General features: G+C 43.6%; 1 protein-coding gene, 1 long non-coding RNA gene and 1 gene segment (V, D, J or C); 1 reads left to right on the top strand and 2 right to left on the bottom strand.

Annotated features, from left to right (window-relative positions):
• The window catches only part of LOC144697782 (Ig heavy chain C region, membrane-bound form-like), a 321,361-nt gene that overhangs the window by 173,516 nt on the left and 135,266 nt on the right, over positions 1-12,579 (bottom strand).
• Positions 1-12,579, top strand: part of LOC144698212 (uncharacterized) — a 298,967-nt gene that overhangs the window by 248,494 nt on the left and 37,894 nt on the right. The gene's annotated exons all lie outside the window — the stretch shown is intronic.
• LOC144696874 (uncharacterized) lies at positions 6,123-11,328 on the bottom strand. 2 transcript variants are annotated; one of them, XR_013580264.1, is made up of 2 exons: positions 11,123-11,328; positions 6,123-7,123 (listed from the first exon to the last, which is right to left on the bottom strand). It is a non-coding gene; the product is annotated as an uncharacterized LOC144696874 (long non-coding RNA). The 2 variants fall into 2 exon arrangements; XR_013580265.1 differs by lacking the exon at positions 11,123-11,328 and adding an exon at positions 8,341-8,474.

Genomic DNA, 12,579 nt, shown 5'->3' with positions numbered 1-12,579 from the left:
TTAGTTAAGCCCATAGAGTACCTGGTAGAGTTTACTACAATAATTCTGCACACCCCACATATCACAGTGACATTATGAATAAAGCCCAAGTTAAGGGAGTATCCCGAGTGGGATGGAGTAGATGAATTATTGAAGTACAAAGCAAAGGCATTAAAAGATTGCAGCCTCACAACTACCAGTTGCCTGTGATGTTGCAGTATGAGGTGAGAGTGACTGCCCTTGACATCAAGGCCGCATTTGACCGAGTGTGGCATCAAGGAGCTCTAGTAACATTGGAGTCAATGGGAATCGGGGGAAAACTCTCCACTGTATTCACAAAGGGAGGAGACAAAAAAAAGGCCAGTTAGCTTAACCTCCCTCACTGGGATAATGTTAAAGTATATTATAAAGGATGTAATAGTAGAGCATTTAAAAATGCATAATATAATCAAGCAGAGTCAGAAAGGCTTCATGAAGGGGAAATCATGCCTGACGAATTTATTACAATTCTTTGAGGAGGTAACAAGCACGATAGATAAAGGGGAACCAATGGATGTAATATATTTGGATTTCCAAAAGATGTTTGATAAGGCACCACACATAAGGCCACTTATTAAGATAAGAGGCCATGGTGTTGGGGGTAGTATTTTAGCATAGATAGAGGATTGGCTAACTAATAGAAGACAGAGAGCTGGGATAAGGGCTGCATTTTCAGGATGGCGACCTGCAACTAGTAGAGTGACACATGGATCCTAAGAACATAAGAAATACGAGCAGGAATAGGCCATTCAATAAGATCATAGCTGATCTGCTCCAGGCCCCAACTCCTCTTTCACGCCAGCTCCACATAGCCCTCAACTCCCCAGTATTTCAAAAATCTTTAAATACTTTCAGTGATCTACCCTCTACAACTTTCTGGGGTACAGAATTCCAGACATTCACTACCCTCTGAGAGAAGAAATTCCTACACATCTCGGTTTTAAAGACCCCTTATTCTGTAACTGTGTCCCCTAGTTCAAGATTCCCTCTCTAGTGGAAACATCTTCTCAACATCTACCCTGTCAAGCCCCCTCAGAATTTTTTATGTTTCAATCAGATCACCCCTCATTCTTCTAAACTCTAATGAATAAAGGTCTAACCTGTTTGGCCGTTCTTGATAAGTTAACCCCTTCATGTCAGGCATCAGCCGAGTGAATCTTTCTGAACTGCCTCCAATGCCAGTATATCCTTTCTTAAATACAGGGACCAAAACTGTACACAGTACTCCAGGTGCAGCCTCACCAACACCCTGTACAGTTGAAACAAGACTTCCCTATTCTTAAACTCCAACACCCTAGCAATACAGGCCAAAATTCAATTTGCCTCCCTAATCGCTTGCTGCACCTGCATGCTAACTTTTTGTGTTTCATGCACAAGAACACCCAAATCCTTCTGTGCTGCACTTTTTTGGAGTGTCTCCATTTAAATAATAGTTTGCCTTTTGACTCTCGCTACCAAAGTGCATAACCTCACACTTTCCTACATTAAACTCTAACTGCCAAGCTTTTGCCTACTCACTCAGCCTATCTATATCCGCTTGAAGATTCCTCATGTCCTCATCATAATGTGCCCTCCCACCTATTTTTGTATCTTCAGCAAGTTTGGACACATTACACTCTGCCCTCTCCACCAAGTCATTAATATAGATCATAAATAATTGAGGTCCTCGGACTGATCCTTGTGGCACTCCACTAGTTACGTCTTTCCAACCTGAAAAAAGACCCATTAATCATGACTCCCTGTCTTTTGTGTGTTAACCAATCCTCAATCAATACCCCCAAATATCGTGAGCTCCCATCATGAGCAATAATCTTTTATGTGACACCTTGTCGAATGCCTTCTGGAAATCTAAATACACTAAAGTTACCCTTTATCAACTATGCTTATTATATCGTCAAAGAACTCTAGCAAATTTGTCAAACATGATTTCCCTGTCACAAAACCATGTTGACTCTGTTTGATTGCGTTCAGCTTTTCTAAATGTCCTGCTATTTCTTCCTTAATAATGGAATCTACCTTTTTCCCAGCTACAGATGTTAGGCTGACTGGCCTATAGCCTATAGTCCCTCCCTTCTTGAACAGGGGCATCAGGTTAGACATTTTCCAATCCGCTGGGACCCTCCCAGAATCCAGTGAGTGCTGGAATATTTCGACCAATGCCTCCACTATCTCTGCAGCCACTTCCTTTCAGTGCTGGGGTCACAATTTTTTACAATATATATTAATGACTTAGATGTGGGAAGTGAATGTACTATCGCCAACTTTGCAAATGACAGAAAAATAGGTGGGAAAGCAAATGGTGAGGATGATACAAAGGGTCCACAGAGGGATATAGACAGGTTAAGTGAGTGGGAAAAAAACTTGGTACGTGGAATATAATGTGGGAAAGTGTGAGATTATGCATTTTGGCAGGAAGATTAGAGGAGCTGAATATTATTTAGATGGAGAAAGACTGCAGAAAGCTACCACACACAGGGATTTGGAAGTGCTCATGCATGAGTCCCACAAAGCTAACATATCAGTTCAGCAGGTAATAGGGAAGGCAAATTGAATGTTGGCCTTTATTTCAAAAGGAATGAAGAGTAAGAATAGGGAAGGCTTGCTAAAATTATACAAGGCACGAGTTAGACCATTCCTAGAATACTGTGAACAGTTTGGTCCCCTTATCTCAGGAAATATATACTGGCATTGGAGGCAGTCCAGAGAAGGTTCACAAGGTTGATCCCGGGTATGGAGCGATTTTCTCATGAGGAGAGGTTGAGTAGGTGGGCCTGTATTCATTGGGGTTTAGAAGAATGAGAGGTGAACTTATCGGAACGTATAAGATTTTTAGGGGGCTTGACAGGTTAGATACTGAGAGGTTGTTTCCCCTTGTGGGGGAGGCTAGGACCAGAGGGCATAATCTCAGAGCAAGTGGTCACCTATTTAAGACAAAGATGAGGAGGAATTATCTTCTATAAGAGGGTAATGAATCTATGGAATTCTTTACCGCAGAGAGCTGTAGAGGCTGGATAACTAAGTATATTCAAGGCTGTGGTAGACATATTTTTAGCAGTAAGGGAACAAGGGTAATGGGGAAAAGGCAGGAAAGTGGAATTGAGGATTGTCAGATCAGCCATGATCTCATTGAATGGCGGAGCAGACTCGATGGGCCGAACGGCCTACTTTTTCTCCTACGTCTTATGGTCTTATGGTTGGAGTCATACCTAGCACAAAGGAAGATGGTTTTGGTGGTTGGAGGTCAATCAACTCAGTTCCAGGACTTCACTGTGGGAATTCCTAAGGGTACTGTCCTCGGCCCAACTATTTTCAGCTGCTTCATCAATGGCCTTCCTTCCATCATAAGGTCAGAATTGAGGATATTTGCTGATGATTGCACAATGTTCAGCACCATTTGCAACTCTTCAGATACTCAAGCAATACATGTCCAAATGCAGCAAGACCTGGACAATATCTAGGCTTGGGCTGACAAGTGGCAAATAACATTCGCACCATAAAAGTGCCAGGCAATGACCATCTCCAACAAGGATGAACCCAACCATCGCTCCTGGATGTTCAATGGCATTACCATCACTGAATCTCCCGCTATCAACATACTGTGGGTTACCATTGGCCAGTAACTGAACTGGACTAGCCATATAACTACTGTGGCTACAAGAGCAGGTCAGCAGCTAGGAACTCTGTGATGAACAACTCACTTCCTGACTCCCCAAAACCTGTCCAGCATCTACAAGGCACAAATCAGGAGTGTGATGGAATATTCCCCACTTGCCTGGATGTGCAGGTCCCACAACACTCAAGAAGCTTTACACCATCCAGGACAAAGCAGCCTGCTTGATTGGCATCCCATCCACAAACATTCACTCCCTCCACCATCGACTCACAGTAGCAGCAGTGTGTACCATCTACAAGATGCACTGCAGTAATTCACCAAAGCTCCTTAGACAGCACCTTCCAAACGCACGACAACTACCATCTAGAAGGACAAGGGCAACAGATAGATGGGAACACCTCCCCCTAGAAATTCCCCTCCACGTCACTGACTTGGAAATATATCACCATTCCTTCACTGTCGCTGCGTCAAAATCCTGGAACTCACTTCCTAACAGCACTGTGAGTGTACCTACACCACATGGACTGCAGCGGTTCAAGAAGGCAGCTCACCACCACCTTCTCAAGGGCAACTAGGGATTGGCAAAAACGCTGACCCAGCCAGCGAAGCCCACATCCCATGAATGAAGAAAAAAATACAAGGACCGTATCAGACTCCTGCTGTGTCTTTACTTCCCCATGACTGCCATAGTATCCTATTAAACACCCACCACAATATTTAGCCCAGAAAGCTGAGGTTATTATGATCACAGCCCTTCAAGCTCTTACTGAGAGAATCACCAACTATTCTGAAAGCTCCTTTATTTGTAACTCCCTTAGTGTAAACCTACTTCTCCGGCAACAAAAACACAGCCTCTCCACAGCAAAAAGGAAAACTCTCACCCACCATTTCAAACTCCGAATGATTTGAGATATTGCTGGTAAGTGACCAGGACAAGTTGCTATTTGTAGGGTGAAGGTGCATTAGCGGCAGGGGTTAGTGAAGAGGGTGATGGTAATAACCAGACAGACTGACTCACTAGGAAAGCTGCTCCAGAGAGGATTCCTTGCGATCCACCCAAAATACAATCATTGTGATTATGGCCAAAGAGGCTAGGCACCATAGGAAAGACTTTCCCTCATCACTCACAGCAAGTAAGGTCTCCCCCATTATACATGATACGAACATATGAATTAGGGTTAGGCCACTCGAGCCAGCTCGGCCATTCAATAAGATGATTGGTGATCTGATCATGGCCTCAACATTCCTATCACAAGAATGGCTCTAATTTGAATTGGGTCACACCTTAATGTCTTAGAAAATAATTAATTTTGTTTATGGATCAAATTGGGGCACGTTTCTCTTTCCTTGAGTTCTCAATGCACCAGGACATCCATCACCACCTGAACCTGTGTCTCATCTGTGTCCAAATTAATCTAGACCTGTGAAGTGAAAGGTCCCAATGGACATATCCCATCTGAATGATGTTCCGTGGAAAATATTGCAGTTTGATTATACAGGCCTATTACACACAGTAAAAGGAGGGGACCGGTATATCCTGGTAGTTATAGGTATGTTTACATGGTGGATTGAAGCTTTCCCTGTCTGTATAAATGATGCAGTCACCTACAGCTAAAACTTTGTGGGAACAGATCTTTACCAGATGGAGCTTTCTGAAAAAGATAGTGATAATGGTTCTCATTTCACAGCAGAGGCAATACAGCAGCTGTGTCATCTTGTGGGTGTGTAACAACATTTCTGCATCCCCTACCGCCCAGACTCTAGTGGGATGGTCAAGATGTTTAATCACTCTGGAGAAACGACACTGAAAAAGCTGTCATGAACGGAGCTGATGATCTGATCAAGCCCAATGACTGGGTCACTGCCCCACCTGGTGTCTTAATGACCATTCACTCCACTCCTGTTCACTCCCCGGTCACAGCTCATTGTCCAATCCAGATCGTGCTTCCCACCGGGTCCCACACCCCATGGCTACTCAACAGACTCAGGACCAGTTTCTCCAGAACCTCCAACAAACCTCAGCATTCTCCCTGCTACAGGCAATGGAGAAGATGGTGCTGCCCATCTCAACACCTCCAGGGAGAAACACCCCACCTGTTACATAAACTGTTCAATGGGAGATGAAGTGACGTTAAAAATATTGTTAAATGGGGGGGCTACTTGGGAAGGTCCATACGGCGTTCTACATAAATTGGGAGAAACAAGTCTTAGATTGAGTGTTCAGTAACGAGAGAAGGAAACGCAATATCTGTGTTACCATGGAGATCAGTGTAAACTGTATAAAATGGAAAGGTCAGATAACTAGACGGAGAATAAATGCAGTGTTTGATTTTATCCAACAGGAACAACGTGTGGATGGTCATCGTGCTCCTGGACTGTGTCCAGGTTGAAGTTCTGTTCCGGCCGTATGATCCTCCCCCAGTTTGTTCTTTCTGAGCTCCAGCCAGGTGATGTTAAACACTCAGGTGGGAAAAACAAAAATCTACAACAATGAGTTTAACACAGCTGATTTATTTGATATATAACCAGAATATTAAACTTCAGTGCAATTATTATCGGCAGAAAGGAACACCAACTCTCAGAATGAACATGGTCCAGTCCTGGATGTGATTAACAGCTGCAATCACAGCAGAATCCAACCCCTGCAGTCACTTGTGTACTCGCTGGTGCCTCACCAGGTGGGATGACTGAGTGAACCCTTTCCCACACTCAGAGCAGGTAAACAACCTCTCCCCAGTGTGAACTCGCTGGTGTCTCAGCAGATGGGATGAATGGATGAATGCTTTCCCACAGTCGTAGCAGGAGAATGGTCTCTCCCCAGTGTGAACTCTCTGGTGGGCCAGCAGGTGGGCTGACTGAATCCCTTCCCACAGGCAGAGCAGGTGAACGGCCTCTCCCCCGTGTGAACTCGCTGGTGTATCCGAAGGTCGGATGAATTAATGAATCCCTTCCAACACATGGAGCAGGTGAATGGCCTCTCCTCAGTGTGAGTGATTTGGTACCTTAGAAGGTCGGATGACCGAGCGAATCCCTTTGGGCACATGGAACAGGGGAACGGTCTCCTCGCAGTGTGAGTGTGTCGATGAGTTTCCAGCCGGGATGAGTATTTGAATCACTTCCCACAGTCCCCACATTTCCATGGTTTCCCCATGGTGCGGTCATCCTTGTGTCTCTCCAGGTTAGGTGATCAATTAAAGCCTTGTCCACAAACAGTACACGTGTACAATTTCTCCTCACTGTGAATGGTATGATGCTTTTTCAGGCTGTGTAACTGGTCAAAGCTCTTTCCACAGTCAGTACACTGGAACACTTTCACTCGAGTGTGTGGGTGTCTTTTCCAGTCACGCTGATGCTTGAAATTTTTTCCTCAGACAGAACAGACAAACATTTCTGCTTCTACATTCAAGGGCCGATGATATTCAGGTCCTGATGAATTGAGTGGCTTTGACAGATCTTGATAATTGGTTTTAGTTTCCCTTTGACACTCCAAGCCTGTAAAAAGAGAAAATATAGAATAGAAAGAGGCCATTGGACCAACTAGTGTGTGCTGGTGTTTACATTCCACACGCTTCCCCTTCCATTCCATCTAACTCAGCTCAGTCTTTCAGTTCATCTTTCTATTCCTTTTTCTCTCATGTACTCATCTAGTTTCCTTTTGAAATTATCTTAGCTTTTTGCCATAACCACTTCCTGTGGTCGTGAGTTCCACTTTCTAACCACTCTGAGTAAACATATTTCTCCTTATTTCCCTCTTGGATTTATCAGTAACTATCTTGTATTTCTGGCTCCTAGTTGTGGATTCTCCGACAAATGGAAACATTCTCTCCACATCTACAAGGTCCCAAATGGCAGACTGGGCAGAAAAATAAAAACTCATGGGATCCCAGAGAAAGTTACAAGTTGAATACAAGTTGAATCCAAAATTGGCTCAATGGCAGGAAGTGATTATGATGGTCGATGGGTGGTATTTTGTGAATGGACGGCTGTTTCCAGTGGGGTTTCACAGGGCTCAGTATTGGCTCCTTCATTCGTGGTTTATATAATTGAGTCAGACCTAAATACGAACATACAAATTAGGAGCAGGAGTAAGCCACTCAGCCCCTCAAGCCTGCTCTGCCATTCAATAAGATCATGGCTGATCTGATTGTAACCTCAACCCCATATTCCTGCCTACCCCCGATAACCTTTCACACCCTTGTTAATCAAGGACCTATCGAGCTCTGCCTTAAAAATATTCAAAGACTGTGCTTCCACTGCCTTTTGAGGAAGACAGCTCCAAAGACTCACAACCCTCTGAGAGAAAAAATTTCTCCTCATCTCCGTCTTAAATGAGCGACCCCTTATTTTTAAACGGTGACTAGATTCTCCAACAAGAAGAAACATCCTCTCCACATTCACCCTGTCAAGACACCTCAGGATCATAAACGTTTCAATTAAGTCACCTCTTACTCTTCTAAATTCCAGTGGATACAAGCCTAACCTGTCCAGCATTTCCTCATAAGACATTCCTGGTATTAGTCTAGTAAACCTTCACTGAACTGCTTCCATCTTTCTTTTACATCTTTCTTTAAATAAGGAGATCAGTACTGTACACAATACTACAGATGTGGTCTCACCAATGCCCTGTACAACTGAAGCATAACCTCACTACTTTTGTAATCAATTCCCCTCACAATAAATTCTAACATTCTATTAGCTTTCCTAATTACCTGTTGTACCTGCACACCAGCCTTTTCTGGTTCATGCACTTGGACACCCAGATCCCTCTGAATCTCAGAGTTCTGCAATCTCTCACCATTTAGATAATAAGCTTCTTTTTTATTCTTCCTGTCAAAATGAACAATTTCACATTTACCCACATTATACTCCATTTTCCAGATCTTTGCCCACTCACTTAACCTATCTATTTCACTTTGTAGCCTACTTATGTCCACTTCACAATTTACTTTCCTACCTATCTTTGTGTTGTCAGCAAATTTAGAAACCATTGCTTTGGTTCCTTCATCCATGTCATTTATATAAATTGTAAATAGGCGTGGCCCCAGCACTGATCCCTATGGCACAGCACTCATTACATTCTGCCAACCAGAAAAAGACCCATTTATGCCAACTCTCTGCTTCTTGTTAGCTAGCCAATCTTCTATCCATGCCAATATGTTACCCCCTACACCAAGATCTTTTATTTTCTGTAATAAACTTTAATGTAGCACTTTACCAAATGCCATCTGGAAATCTAAGTACAGTACATCCACTGCGTCCCCTTTATCTGCAGCACATGTGAGTCCTTCAAAGGACTCCAATAAATTGGTTAAACATGATTTCCTTTCCACAAAACCATGTTGACTCTTCCTGATTGCCTTGAATTATTCTAAGTGCCCTGCTATAACATTGTTAATAATAGCGTCTAATATCTTCCCTATGACAGATGTTAGGCTAACTGATCTATAGCCTCCTGCTTTCTGTCTCCCTCCCTTTTTGAATAAAGGAGTTATATTTGCTATTTTCCAATCTAATGGACATGAACAGGAAGTTTGCTGATGATACAAAAATGGTTGTGTGTTTTATAATGAGGAAGAAAGCTGTAGGGAAAACAAGGCAAAGGATTACATGATAAATGGAAGGATACTGAGAATTGTAGAGGAACAGAGAGATCTTGGAGTTCATGTCCACGGATCCCTGAAGGTAGCAGGACAGGTAGATGTGGTGATTAAGAAAGCCTACAGGATATTTACCCCTATTAGCCAAGGCATAGAATATAAGAGCAGTAAGGTTCTACTTGAACTGCATAAAACACTAGTTAGGCCAGAGCTAGAGTACTGTGTACAGTACAGGAAGGATGTGATCGCACCAGAGAGAGTACAGGGGGGATATAAGAAGATGTGCCAGGAATGGAGAATTTTAGCTCTGAGGTAAGATTGGATAGGCTGGGGTGGTTTTCTTTGGAGCAGAGGAGGCTGAGGGGAGACTTAAAGGAAATGTATAAAATTATGAGGGGTTTAGATAGATTGGATAGGAAGGCACTATTCCCTTTGGTTGAGGGGTCCATGATGAGGGAAAGAAGTAGGAGGTATAGAGGGGATATGAGGGAATTCTTTTTCACCCAGAAGGTGGTGGGGAGCTGTAACCCGCTGCCTGAAAGGATGGTAGATGCAGAAACCCTCATAACATTTAAAAAGTGTACATTAATGATCTAGACATGAATCTAGGAGCTATGATCAGTAAGTTCGCAGATGAAATGAAAATCTGTGGTGTGGGAAATAGCAAGGAGGAAAGCTTTAGACCACAGGACAATATAGATGGGCTGTCAGATGGGCAGAACAGTGGCAAGTGGAATTTAATCCTGAAAATGTGAGGTGATGCATTTTGGGAGGACTAACAAGGCAAGGGAGTACATGAGAATGATAGGACTTTAGGAAGTAGAAAGGATCAGAGGGACCTTTGTGTGCATGTCCATAGATCTTTGAAGGCAGCAGGACAGGTGTATAACGTGGTTAAGAAGGCATATTGGATATTTGTCTTTATTAGTCAAGGCATTGAATACAAGAGCAGGGACATTATGATGGAGCTGTATGAAGCATTAGTTAGGCCACATCTGGAGTAGTGTATGCAGTTCTGGTCGCCACACTGTAGGAAGGATATGATTGCACTGGAGAGGGTGCAGAGGAAATTCACCAGGATGTTGCCTAGGCTGGATGTTTCAGCTATGAAGAGAGACTGGATAGGCTGGGGTTATTTTTATTAGAACAGAGAAGGCTGAGGAGGGACCTGATTGGGGTGTACAAAATTATGTGGGCCATAGATAGGGTAGATAGGAAGAAACTTTTCCCCTTAGTGGAGGGTCAATAACCAGGGGGCATAGATTTAAGGTAAGGGGCAGGAGCTTTAGAGGGATTTGAGGAAAAATCTTTTCATCCAGAGGGTGGGGGGTATATGGAGCTCACTGCCTGAAAGGGTGGGAACCCTCAAAACATTTAAGAAGTATTTAGATGAACATTTGAAATGTCATAGCATACAGGGCTACAGGTCAAGTGTTGGAAAATTAGATTAGAGCAGATAGGGGCTTGATGACCGGGCCAGACATGATAGGCCAAAGGGCCTGTTTCTGTGCTGTATAGCTCTACGGCTCTAGGTATTTGGATGTACACTTGAAGTGATGTAACCTGCAAGGCTACGGACCAAGAACTGGAAATTGGGATCTGGCTGGATGACTACTAGTTGGTCATTACGGACACAGCGGACTGAATGAATTGCAACATGGACAACAAACTTTACCCAAAACTGGGACTGTAACTCTCACTAATAACACAGCTCAATGGTTTGCCCATTTTAACTGCCAAGTATGTTTATATAAGCACACGAGGTAATTTGCCTGCATAGAACAAATTCTTCAACATTCCCAATGAGATCGATGTAATCATTAAAAGATGAAAAGATCATTAAAAGTTTCCCAGTCTCTCTAATATCTGAAATCTTTGCCCACAGACATTTCACCTTCCACATTCAGAGGGCGATGATATTCAGGTCCTGATGAATCAGGTAACTGTCAGATCATGACATGATATTTGGTTTGAGGTTCCCGCTTGGGAATCCTCCTGTTCTAACTCCTGTAAAAGGAGTTTCCAGGGAAGTTTCACTGTGAATCCAGGATCGAAATTCACAACATATTTTCTTCCTGCATCCGGTCCGAGGATGGCCGCGCCTGCGCCTGCGCCCTGTCGCTATAAAGACGGCGGCTGCGCATGCGCCAGGCTGCACATTATCCCTATAAAGATGGCGGCTGCTAACTCGGACCTGTCACTAGCAGAAACATCAACAGTGTTGAGCCTCTCGGTGTAAATAACGGATTGTATCAAAAGTACTGGAACAGACTTCTCACCCTCCGGACGCTTTTTGAATGATGGCGGATAAGGAGACCCAGAATGCTCCGCGCGAATGAATACGCCCTATCTCCACCAGAAGGGCTGTAACGCGCAGGCGCAGGACGGCTCCGCCCCCGGAAGCCGCCTGTCTGAGCGGAGCATGCGCAGTGTGGCTCCAGGCTGAGCGCAGCCTCAGAGAGAGTGAGCGCGGCTCCTGGAGTCTGAATGGGAGCGGCCTGGAGCGGGAGGAAGAAGGATTCCTGTAGGAGCTGTTAATCCATTTCACACAGGCAGATACTTTTAATTTATGATGGGTTTATAGGAGTCAGTAGCAAGGCAGCTCATATTGCCAATCCCCAGTTACCTGTTGAGAAATTGATGGTGGGTTTTGTTCTTGAACCGCTGCAGCCCGTGTGGTGAAGGGGCTTCCACAAAACTGTTAGGTAAAGACTGAGAGGATCTTCATCCAGTGATGAAGCAACAGTGACGTGTGTCCCAGTCTGTAACATTGACTTACATTTATAACAGTGATGTGTGTCCCAGTCTGTAACACTGACTTACATTTATAACGGTGATGTGTGTCCAAGTCGGTAACATTGACTTACATTTATAACGGTGATGTGTGTCCAAGTCTGTAACACTGCCTTACATTTATAACGGTGATGTGTGTCCCAGTCTGTAACACTGACTTACATTTATAACGGTGATGTGTGTCCAAGTCTGTAACACTGACTTACATTTATAACGGTGATATGTGTCCAAGTCGGTAACATTGACTTACATTTATAACGGTGATGTGTGTCCAAGTCTGTAACACTGACTTACATTTATAACGGTGATGTGTGTCCTAGTCTGTAACATTGACTTACATTTATAACGGTGATGTGTGTCCCAGTCTGTAACATTGACTTACATTTACAACGGTGATATGTGTCCTAGTCTGTAACACTGACTTACATTTACAATGGTGATATGTGTCCAAGTCTGTTACACTGACTTACATTTATAACAGTGATGTGTGTCCCAGTCTGTAACATTGACTTACATTTATAATGGTGATGTATGTCCCAGTCTGTAACATTGACTTAC

Source organism: Cetorhinus maximus, chromosome 23, assembly GCF_964194155.1.
Source record: "Cetorhinus maximus chromosome 23, sCetMax3.hap1.1, whole genome shotgun sequence".
Taxonomy (NCBI): Eukaryota; Metazoa; Chordata; class Chondrichthyes; order Lamniformes; family Cetorhinidae; genus Cetorhinus; species Cetorhinus maximus.
Note: the sequence above shows the minus strand (reverse complement) of the source record. Positions and strands in the feature narration are given on the sequence as shown.